The sequence below is a fragment of the Ranitomeya imitator genome, chromosome 1 (assembly GCF_032444005.1).
Source record: "Ranitomeya imitator isolate aRanImi1 chromosome 1, aRanImi1.pri, whole genome shotgun sequence".
Lineage (NCBI taxonomy): Eukaryota > Metazoa > Chordata > Amphibia > Anura > Dendrobatidae > Ranitomeya > Ranitomeya imitator.
The window spans coordinates 16,039,355-16,051,649 of NC_091282.1; the positions used below are offsets into that span (position 1 = coordinate 16,039,355).

The 12,295-nt window shown below is 54.7% G+C and overlaps 1 long non-coding RNA gene across 1 annotated transcript; it reads right to left on the minus strand.

The window, feature by feature from the left end:
* Nucleotides 1-4,004: 4,004 nt before the first annotated feature.
* Nucleotides 4,005-8,454, minus strand: LOC138657477 (uncharacterized). Its single transcript, XR_011317050.1, has 2 exons — nucleotides 8,416-8,454; nucleotides 4,005-5,182 (listed from the first exon to the last, which is right to left on the minus strand). It is a non-coding gene; the product is annotated as an uncharacterized lncRNA (long non-coding RNA).
* Between the last annotated feature and the right edge of the window lie 3,841 nt (nucleotides 8,455-12,295).

Consider the following 12,295-nt stretch of genomic DNA (forward strand, 5'->3'; position numbering starts at 1 on the left):
GGGCCTCGGACGCACCTAGGACGCTGCTTGCAGCGTCCGAGGTCCGTCACAAAAGAACGGCACATGCGCTTCAGCTAAAAGTAACATTGCTGTCAATGGGTGCGCTAACGGACCCGTTGCACGGCATTAATTTCGACATTTTCGCCGTGCAACGCAGTCCGTTAGCGTTAACCCATTAACGCAATGTGAACCTAGCTTTACACAGATACATCATGGGCTTGTCCTGCCCTACGCATGAAATGAAAGACAAATACAACGTGGAGACTTAACCCCTTAGCGACCGCCGATACGCCTTTTAACGGCGGCCGCTAAGGGTACTTAAACCACAGCGCCGTTAATTAACGGCGCTGTGGAAAAAGTCAATAGCGCCCCCCAGAGGCCGTTTATCTCCGGGGTCTCGGCTGCCGAGGGTAGCCGAGACCCCAGAGAACATGATTCGGGGGGGTTTTAACCCACCCCGCATTTGCGATCGCCGGTAATTAACCGTTTACCGGCGATCGCAAAAAAAAAAAAAGCGATCTCTTTTTAATTTCTCTGTCCTCCGATGTGATCGCACATCGGAGGACAGAGAAAAGGGGTCCCAGGTGGCCCCCCAATACTCACCTAGCTCCCCCGATGCTCCTCGTGTCTCCCGGTGGGCGCCGCCATCTTCAAAATGGCGGGTGCATGCGCAGTGCACCCGCCGGCCGGCACCGGGAGAATCTTTGGGGTCTCGGCTGCCGGGGGTAGCCGAGACCCCAAAGAGCATGATCGGGGTCGGTTTTACCGACCCCTGTTTTGCGATCGCCGGTAATTAACTGTTTACCGGCGACCGCAAAAAAAAAAAAAAAAAAGTAAAGTGTAATTCTCTGTCCTCTGATGTGATCGCACATCAGAGGACAGAGAAATAGGGGGATTCGGGGACCCTACAATACTCACCTTTGTCCCTGGATCCTCTTGCTGCTCCTCCTGGCCGCCGGCAGAAGAACATGGCGGACGCATGCCCAGTGCGCCCGCCATCTGTCTCCATCTGCCGGCCGGCAGGAGAACAGCAGTTGGGGCTAAAATTAGGGTTAGGGTTAAGGGTAGGGTTAGGGGTAGGGTTAGGTTAGGGGTAGGGGTAGGGTTAGGGATAGGTTAGGGGTAGGGTTAGGTTAGGGGTAGGGTTAGGGTTAAATTTAGGGTTAGGGTTGGGGCTAAATTTAGGGTTAGGCTTCTTTCACACTTACGTCGGTACGGGGCCGTCGCAATGCGTCGGCCCGACATACCGACGCACGTTGTGAAAATTGTGCACAACGTGGGCAGCAGCTGTAGTTTTTCAACGCATCCGCTGCCCAATCTATGTCCTGGGGGGGAGGGGGCGGAGTTACGGCCACGCATGCGCGGTCAGAAATGGCGGATGCGACGTACAAAAAAACGTTTCATTGAACGTTTTTTTGTGCCGACGGTCTGCCAAAACACAACTGATCCAGTGCACGACGGACGCGACGTGTGGCCATCCGTCACGATCCGTCGGCAATACAAGTCTATGGGCAAAAAACGCATCCTGCGGGCACATTTGCAGGATCCGTTTCTTGTCCAAAACTACGGATTGCGACGGAATGCCAAACGACGCAAGTGTGAAAGTAGCCTTAGGGCTAGGGTTAGGGCTAAAGTTAGGGCTAGGGTTGGGGCTAAAGTTAGGGTTAGAGCTGGGATTAGGGTTAGGGTTTGGATTAGGGTTGGTATTAGGGTTAGGGTTGGCATTAGGGTTACGCTTGGGATTAGGGTTAGGTTTGGGATTAGGGTTAAGGTTAGTGTTGTAATTAGGGGTGTATTGGGATTAGGGTTAGGTTTGAGGTTAGGGTTGAGATTAGGATATGGGGTGTGTTGGATTTAGGGTTTTGATTAGGGTTATGGTTAGGGTTGAGATTAGGGTTGTTTTGGGGTTAGGGTTGTGATTATGGTTAGGGTTAGTGATTAGGATTATGGATCAGGTTGGGATTAGGGTTAGGGGTGTGTTGGGGTTAGGGTTGGAGCTAGAATTGGGGGGTTTCCACTGTTTAGGTACATCAGGGGGTCTCCAAACACGACAGCCAATTTTGCGCTCAAAAAGTTAAATGGTGCTCCCTCCCTTCTGAGCTCTGCCGTGCGCCCAAACAGTGGGTTACCCCCACATATGGGGCATCAGCGTACTCGGGATAAATTGGACAACAACTTCTGGGGTCCAATTTCTCTTGTTACCCTTGTGAAAATAAAAACTTGGGGGCTACAATATCTTTTTTGTGAAAAAAAAATATTTTTTATTTTCACGACTCTGCATTCTAAACTTCTGTGAAGCACTTGGGCATTCAAAGTTCTCACCACACATCTAGATAAGTTCCTTGGGGGGTCTAGTTTCCAAAATGGGGTCACTTGTGGGGGGTTACTACAGTTTAGGTACATCAGGGGCTCTGCAATCGCAACATAATGCCCACAGACCATTCTATCAAAGTCTGCATTCCAAAAAGGCGCTCCTTCCCTTCCGAGCTCTGCCGTGCGCCCAAACAGTGGTTTACCCCTACATATGGGGTACCAGCATACTCAGGACAAATTGGACAACAACTTTTGGGGTCCAATTTCTCTTGTTACCCTTGTGAAAATAAAAACTTGGGGGCTAAAAAATCTTTTTTGTGGAAAAAAAAATATTTTTTATTTTCACGGCTCTACGTTATAAACTTCTGTGAAGCACATGGGGGTTCAAAGTGCTCGCCACACATCTAGATAAGTTCCTTAAGGGGTCTAGTTTCCAAAATGGTGTCACTTGTGGGGGGTTTCCACTGTTTAGGCACATCAGGGGCTCTCCAAACGCGACATGGCGTCCGATCTCAATTCCAGCCAATTCTACATTGAAAAAGTAAAACGGCGCTCCTTCACTTCTAAGTTCTGCGGTGCGCCCTAACAGTGGTTTACCCCTACATATTGGGTATCAGCGTACTCAGGAGAAATTGCACAACAACTTTTGTGGTCTAATTTCTCCTGTTACCCTTGTGAAAATAAAAATTTGTGGGCGAAAAGATCATTTTTGTGTAAACAAAAGCGATTTTTTATTTTTGTGGCTCTACGTTATAAACTTCTGTGAAGCACTTGGGGGTACAAAGTGCTCTCCACACATCTAGATAAGTTCCTTAAGGGGTCTAGTTTCCAAAATGGTGTCACTTGTGGGGGGTTTCTACTGTTTAGGCACATCAGGGGCTCTCTAAACGTGACATGGCGTCCGATCTCAATTCCAGCCAATTCTGCATTGAAAAAGTCAAACGGCGCTCCTTCACTTCTAAGTTCTGCGATGCGCCCAAACAGTGGTTTACCCCCACATATGGGGTATTGGCGTATTCAGGAGAAATTGCATAACAAAATTTATGGTTACATTTCTGTTTTTACACTTGTGAAAATAAAAAAAATGGTTCTGAATTAAGATGTTTGCAAAAAAAAGTTAAATGTTCATTTTTTCCTTCCACATTGTTTCAGTTCCTCTGAAGCACGTAAAGGGTTAATAAACTTCTTGAATGTGGTTTTGAGAACCTTGAGGGGTGTCGTTTTTAGAATGGTGTCACACTTGGGTATTTTCTATCATATAGACCCCTCAAAATGACTTCAAATGTGATGTGGTCCCTAAAAAAAAAATGGTGTTGTAAAAATGAGAAATTGCTGGTCAACTTTTAACCCTTATAACTCCCTAACAAAAAAAAATTTTGTTTCCAAAATCGTGCTGATGTAAAGTAGACATGTGGAAAATGTTATTTATTAACTATTTTTCATGACATATCTCTCTGATTTAAGGGCATAAAAATACAAAGTTTGAAAATTGCAAAATTTTAAAAATTTTCGCCATATTTCCGTTTTTTTCATAAATAATCGCAAGTAATATCGAAGAAATGTTACCACTAACATGAAGTACAATATGTCACGAAAAAACAATCTCAGAATCAGCGGGATCCGTTGAAGCGTTCCAGAGTTATAACCTCATGAAGTGACAGTGGTCAGAATTGCAAAAATTGGCTCGGCCATTAAGTACCAAATTGGCTCTGTCACTAAGGGGTTAATCAGAGCAATGTTTTATTTACATTCAGAACTGGTTTAAGAGGTAAACAATTACCATTTCTCACAGAAATCTCAGACCTTTACTTATAGAAATACTGGATAAATATCATTTTAACATTAGATATAGAAATATTTCTAATTTTATAAAACTGCCTTTTTTTGCATTGAAAAACTTTATGCCTTTCCTTGTTTCATTTTATGCATTTCTAAAGTATTGTAAAAATGTAATATGCTGTTGGTGCATGCGGGCAGGACTGTCGGTAGGGTATGCGGCTCTGAAGCCCCCCCCCCCCCCCAGGCCTGCCTCCGGTGTCTGAGGTTTCGGTGTCCCGGACCAGAGATCATAATACCGGCCTTGAATTGTGAAGGACACCGCAGCCGACCCTGAGAAACATCCAAGGTGGGAACGCCCCATCATGTCGAAGAGAGTCTGCTAGATCCAGGCCTAGCAGACCAGTGCTGGTGGGTTCATGGATGCCAGGAGGGAGCTGGCCTAAAGGAAGGTCTCGTCTTTTCCTGGCGGGTCAGAGAGTTGTCCCGTTTTTTTTTTTGGACAGAACATTTCCAAAACAACCAAATTTGAACAGATCTCTTGGGAGGCAGACTTTAGTCCTCTGTTGCAGAAGCGAAGTACTCTTAAACTGATAGGCGCAGAGTAGGACGCACTAGAAAGTTGGCGTGCATGATTGTTCAGGGCGCTGGCGGTGTGGACCGGCCACCAAAGAAGGCCTAGACCAAAGCCTGGATAGAGCAGAGTCACAGGAGCCTCTGGAAAACGTGGAGGCTGCATGAATAGAAAGGTTTCCTCAGGAGACGTCCACATTGCTCAGGGGAAAACTAGGACATATTTGTCCTGTTTTTTTTTTTTTTTTTAAAAGTAGCCCCCTTACTGCCTCGTAGGATATACCAGTCCTTATGATCACAAATCCTTTTTCGCAGAGCGATGATGAAGATGGGCATGGAATAACCTGGACGCAGAGAGGCAAGAGGGTAGGGCGATTCGTGGCATGAACGGTCCTCCGGGGAACCCCAAACACTCTTGATGTGTTAGGGCCTTGCCTCGTAGACCACAGATGATTTGGTAGTGACAATTCTAGGTGGGAGATTAGAGTGACAATTCCACTGTCGCCCTCAAAAGCCATATCTGGGAAGAAAAAAAAAAAATTAAAAAGAAAAATCGTTAATAAAAAAACCTCCCAAAACCTAAGGCCTAAACTGGGCTGGGCGGTCCAGACCCATGTCTTCCTCCTACTGACATTAAGTTAAAACGGATTAGCTTCGTGCTATTTGGTGGTGTACCATCCTCTACAGGAAATACCTAAAAAAATTTTTTGCATAGCATAAGCAGCATACACCCATTTTTTTGTGTGTACCCCAATGAAGCATTAGCTCCCCCACATCAACCAGAAGGCCACACAGCATAACCTCGCTCCCCCAGTCAGAAACCTCCACCTCACATTAACCAGCGGACCCCACAGGATAAACCCAAAGCCCACCAGACATTCCCTCCCACAAGCGTAAATCCCCATATGACGCCCCCTGCCCCCAACCATAAATCCCATCAGACCCCCCCCCTCCCATCTGATGCCACCCCAGCTTAACCCCCCAGCATAAACCCCCATCGGACGTCCACCCCTCCTCCAAGCATTACTCCCATTGTACACCACGCCCACCCAATAATAAACCCCCACCGGACGGCCAAACCCCCACAGGACGTGGACCCCCCATCCAGCACACACCCCCATCAGACGCGGACACCCCACCCAGCACAAACCCCCCATCGGACGTCCACCCCCGACCCAGCCTAAACTCTTATCGGACGTCCACTCCACCCAGCCTAAGCCCTCATCAGCCCCCCCAAACCCAACCGATAAGCAGGTCGCCCCCCAATAAAGGGGATCCCTCCGTAAGCAGCAGGTCGCCTCCCCACGTCCCACCACAGGCAGGTCGCCTCCCCACGTCCCACCACAGGCAGGTCGCCTCCACACGTCCCACCACAGGCAGGTCGCCTCCACACGTCCCACCACAGGTAGGTCGCCTCCACACGTCCCACCACAGGCAGGTCGCCTCCACACGTCCCACCACAGGCAGGTCGCCTCCACACGTCCCACCACAGGCAGGTCGCCTCCACACGTCCCACCACAGGCAGGTCGCCTCCACACGTCCCACCACAGGCAGGTCGCCTCCACACGTCCCACCACAGGCAGGTCGCCTCAACACGTCCCACCACAGGCAGGTCGCCTCAACACGTCCCACCACAGGCAGGTCGCCTCAACACGTCCCACCACAGGCAGGTCGCCTCAACACGTCCCACCACAGGCAGGTCGCCTCCCCACATCCCACCACAGGCAGGTCGCCTCCCCACGTCCCACCACAGGCAGGTCACCACCACATCCCACCACAAGGGTCCCCCAATAGCCTGCAGCAGGTCTCCCCCCCACATCCCACAAGCAGATAGCCCTCAAATCCCACCACAGGGGTCCCCCCCAATAGACAGGTCACGCCCCCCCAAACCAAACCACAAGCATGTCACCCTCAAACCCCACCACAGGTCTCCCCCACTAAAAGGGGTCCACCCCGTAAGCAGCAGGTCACCTCCAAACCCCACCACAGGGGTCCCCCCCAACAGCCAGCAGGTGCCCCCCAAAATCCAACCACAGGGGTCCCCCACAATAGTCAGCAGCAGGTGCCCCCCAAAATCCCACCACAGGGGTCCCACCACAATAGCAAGCAGCAGCAGGTGCCCCCCACAACAGCCCACCACGGGGGTCACCCACAGCAGCAGCAGCGGTGCCCCCCCCACAAAGCCCACCACGGGGGTCCCCCACAGCAGCAGCGGTGCCCCCCCACAAAGCCCACAACGGGGGTCCCCCACAGCAGCAGCGGTGCCCCCCCCACAAAGCCCACCACGGGGGTCCCCCACAGCAGCAGCGGTGCCCCCCCCCAAAGCCCACCACGGGGGTCCCCCACAGCAGCAGCGGTGCCCCCCCACAAAGCCCACCACAGGGGTCCACCACAGCAGCAGCGGTGCCCCCCCACAAAGCCCACCACGGGGGGCCCCCACAACAGCCGGCAGCAGCGGTGCCCCCCCCACAAAGCCCACCACAGGGGTCCCCCACAGCAGCAGCGGTGCCCCCCCACAAAGCCCACCATGGGGGTCCCCCACAGCTGCAGCGGTGCCCCCCCACAAAGCCCACCACGGGGGTCCCCCACAGCAGCGGTGCCCCCCCACTAAGCCCACCACGGGGATCCCCAACAGCCGGCAGCAGCGGTGCCCCCCCACAAAGCCCACCACAGGGGTCCCCCACTGCAGCAGCGGTGCCCCCCCAAAAAAAGCCCACCACAGGGGTCCCTCACAGCAGCAGCAGTGCCCCCCCACAAAGCCCACCACGGGGGTCCCCCACAACAGCCAGCAGCAGCGGTGCCCCCCCACAAAGCCCACCACGGGGGTCCCCCACAGGAGCAGCAGTGCCCCCCCCACAAAGCCCACCACGGGGGTCCCCCACTGCAGCAGCGGTGCCCCCCCAGAAAGCCCACCAAAGGGGTCCCCCACAGCAGCAGCGGTGCCCCCCCACAAAGCCCACCACGGGGGTCCACCACAGCAGCAGCGGTGCCCCCCCCACAAAGCCCACAACGGGGGTCCCCCACAGCCGCAGCGGTGCCCCCCCCACAAAGCCCACCACAGGGGTCCCCCACAGCAGCAGCGGTGCCCCCCCCACAAAGCCCACCACGGGGGTCCCCCACAGCAGCAGCGGTGCTCCCCCCACAAAGCCCACCACAGGGGTCCCCCACAGCAGCAGCAGTGCCCCCCCACAAAGCCCACCACGGGGGTCCCCCACAGCAGCAGCGGCACCCCCCCCACAAAGCCCACCACGGGGGTCCCCCACAGCAGCAGCGGTACCCCCCCACAAAGCCCACCACGGGGGTCCCTCACAGCAGCAGCAGTGCCCCCCCACAAAGCCCACTACAGGGGTCCCCCACAGCCGCAGCAGTGCCCCCCTCCAAAAAGCCCACCACAGGGGTCCCCCACAGCCGCAGCAGTGCCCCCCTCACAAAGCCCACCACGGGGGTCCCCCACAGCCGCAGCGGTGCCCCCCCCCCAAAGCTCACCACGGGGGTCCCCCACAGCCGCAGCAGTACCCCCCCCACAAAGCCCACCACGGGGGTCCCTCACAGCAGCAGCGGTGCCCCCACCACACAAAGCCCACCACAGGGGTCCCCCACAGCAGCAGCGGTGCCCCCACCACACAAAGCCCACCACGGGGGTCCCCCACAGCAGCAGCGGTGCCCCCCCACACAGACAAGCAGGTCGCCCACCACAGAGCCTCCCCCAATAGCGAGCAGCAAGTAGCATTTTTTCACCCTGAAACCACCAACCTCCATGTGCCATGGCGTCCACAAGCTATAATCATACAAGGCATTGTGGGCAGTATTATATGATAATTGCGCATGCGCCACATGCACGCGCGGCACTCGCGTCCGCACGGCCACGCGCACCTGGCGCTTGCGCAGTAGCTAGGGCTACTGCGCGCCGCACGAGGCTGCACGGCCGCGTGCACCTAGCCCATGCGCAGTGGCTGCGCGCCGCCCGAGGCTGTAATAGCAATGCCTTGTGGTGGGCGGGTGGTCTCCTGGTCGGGTTCTCTCCCAGCGAAACACGCCCCAACCCCCTTCTCCCACAGCGGACAGTGACACTGCTACCGGTATTAACCCTTTAGGGGGGTGCCAACACTTCTACCGGTATTAACCCTTTAGGGGGGTGCCAACACTTCTACCGGTATTAACCCTTTAGGGGGGTGCCAACACTGCTACCGGTATTAACCCTTTGGGGCTGAGAGGGTGCGGGGGGGCTCAGAGAGGGGGGGGAGGGCCCGGGGGGGGAGCACGGATAGATAGGGGGGTCCGTTATGGCGGGGGTCAGTGTATGGATGGATAGGGGGTCCCTTACTGGGGGGGGGGAGGGTGAGTACGGATAGATAGGGGGTCCCTTACTGGGGTGGGGGGGTGAGTATGGATAGATAAGGGGGTCTGTTATGGCGGGAGTCAGTGTATGGATGGATAGGGGGTTCCTTACTGGGGGGGAGTACGGATAGATAGGGGGTCCCTTACTGGGGTGGGGGGGGGGTGAGTATGGATAGATAAGGGGGTCCGTTATGGCGGGGGTCAGTGTATGGATGGATAGGGGGTCCCTTATGACGGGGCCCGTGTATGGATAGATAGGGGGTCCCTTACTGCGGGGGGGGGATGAGTACGGATAGATAGGGGGTCCCTTACTGGGGGGAGGGATGAGTACGGATAGATAAGGGGGTCCGTTATGGTGGGGGCCTGTGTATGGATGGATAGGGGGTCTCTTAAGGCGGGGGCCTGTGTATGGATGGATAGGGAGTCCCTTACTGGGGGGGTGAGTACGGATAGATAGGGGGGTCCGTTATGGCGGGGATCGGATCACTGAGCGCATCGGATCACTGAGCGCACTGGATCACTGAGAGCATTGAATCGCTGAGCGCACTGGATCACTGAGTGCAGCAGATCAATGAGCGCACTGGACCACTGAGCGCACTGGACCACTGAGCGCACTGCATCACTGAGCGCAGCAGATCACTGAGCGCACTGGATCACTGAGCGCAGCAGATCACTGAGCGCACTGGATCACTGAGTGCAGCGGATCACTGAGCGCAGCAGATCACTGAGCGCACTGGATCACTGAATGCACTGGATCACTGAGCGCACTGGATCACTGAGCGCAGCAGATCACTGAGCGCACTGGATCACTGAGCGCAGCAGATCACTGAGCAGTGCGGATCACTGAGCGCACTGGATCACTGAGTGCAGCGGATCACTGAGAGCATCGGATCACTGAGCGCACTGGATCACTGAGCGCATCGCTGAGCGCAGCAGATCACTGAGTGCACTGGATCACTGAGTGCAGCGGATCACTGAGCGCAGCAGATCACTGAGCGCACTGGATCACTGAGCGCAGCAGATCACTGAGCGCACTGGATCACTGAGTGCACTGGATCACTGAGCGCACTGGACCACTGAGCGCACTGGACCACTGCATCACTGAGCGCACCGGATCACTGAGCGCACTGGACCACTGAGCGCACTGGACCACTGCATCACTGAGCGCACCGGATCACTGAGCACCTGCGGATTTACCTGCGTGATCAGAACGCCGCGTCGAAGACGCTATTATTCCTGATCGTTGAGAACGTGGCCAATATGGTTATATTTTCTTTTTGTTTTCTTACAGGAGATGAGGGCTTCGGTGGAATTAGGTGTTAGGTGAGTAATACTGTGTTTAGTCTGATTTCTAATAAAGGACTTTATTCTGTCTGTGTCTTTATTTACCATATAACTATAGGATTAGTAATGGAGAGGTGTCTTATAGACGCTTCTCCATTACTAACCAGTGGGCTTGATGTCACTGGACAATACAGAGGTGACATCAACCCCACAAATACGAACCCCACGTGCCACCGCTACAGGGCAACTGAGAAGAGTCGGGCAAAGCGCCAGAATTGGAGCATCTAATAAATGTGCCTTTTCTGGGTAGCTGAGGGCTGCTATTTGTAGGCTGGAGGGGGTCAACCAGCCCCCAGCTGTCTGCTTTAGCGATCATGGTTGTCAAAAAAGGGGGTGACTCCTCTATTCTTGATAACCAGCCATGATAGACCTGAGGGTTGCTGCCCCAGTTTTGCCTGGTTGGTTATCAAAAATACAGGGGAACCCATGGCATTTTTTAACATTTATTTATAGTGCAGGAGCCGGCTGATGAATACTGTTAGGAGCGGCAGCAGGCATAGGCTGATGGGAGTAGTAGTCCCATCAGCCTACTCCTGTAACCAGAGGTAACATTTCAACTTCGAACAGGGGAGGGATATATATGAACATATATTCCTGCCCACAATGCCTTGTACTTCATATACTCTGGACACAGGAAACCATAACGCCATGCAAATAGACGTATGAGCATGCGCGCCACTGACTGGCGGTCTCTGATCACGTGACAGTACGTCAAGACTTGCCATTCGGTGTAGACTATCTTAGCAACGTTACGCCACGCTGTGGTTTACCTGGTGAAGGGGACAGCAGACAAGGCATTGTGGGCAGGAATATATGTTCATTGCGCATGCGCCACATGCACGCGCGGCACTCGCGTCTGCACGGCCGCGCGCACCTGGCGCATGCGCAGTAGCTAGGGCTACTGCGCGCCGCCCGAGGCTGCACGGCCGCACGCACCTGGCGCATGCGCAGTAGCTGCGCGCCGCCCGAGGCTGTAATAGCAGGTGGGCGGGTGTTCTCCCAGCGAAACACGCCCAACCCCCTTCTCCCGCCTTCTCGTTTTGGCGGCATGCCAAAACAGCGGACAGCCGGACACTGTTACCGGTATTAACCCCCGGGGGGGGAGAGGGTGGGGGTATTAACCCTTTAGGGGGGGGTGCCAACACTGCTACCTGTATTAACCCTTTGGGGGGGGAGAGGGCGCAGGGGGCGAGTACTGATAGATAGGGTGTGTATGGATGGATAGGGGGTCTCTTATGGCGGGGGCCTGTGTATGGATGGATAGGGGGTCCCTTACTGGGGGGGGTGAGTACGGATAGATAAGGGGGTCCGTTATGGCGGCAACCATCTTCTGTAATGGTGGCATTTTGGAGGCTGCAATTTCATCGGCCATGGCTGGAAACACTAATGTGACCCCACCCCACCGATCGCCCCCCCCCAGCCCTCCGATCTGTCCAGTACACTGCTCCGGCTCACCTCCGTCCTGTGCTCCGCTCCCCCCGTGCTCTTGTCTGCTCCCCCCGTGCTCCAATCACCCCCCCCCCCCGTGCTCTGATCCAACTCCCCTGCACTCCCATCCACCCCCCGTGCTCCGTTCCACCCCCCCGCGCTCCGTTCCACCCCCCCGTGCTCCGATCCACCCCTCCATGCTCCCCCCCCACCCCATCATACTTACCGATCCTGCCGGGGTCCGTCCGTCTTCTCCCTGGGCGCCGCCATCTTCCAAAATGGCGGGCGCATGCGCAGTGCGCCCGCCGAATCTGCCGGCCGGCAGATTCGTTCCAAAGTGCATTTTGATCACTGAGATATAATCTATCACAGTGATCAAAATAAAAAAAATAATAAATGACCCCCCCCCCCTTTGTCACCCCCATAGGTAGGGACGATAAAAAAATAAAGAATTTTTTTTTCCACTAATGTTAGAATAGGGTTAGGGCTAGGGGTAGGGGTAGAGTTTCGGTATGTGCACACG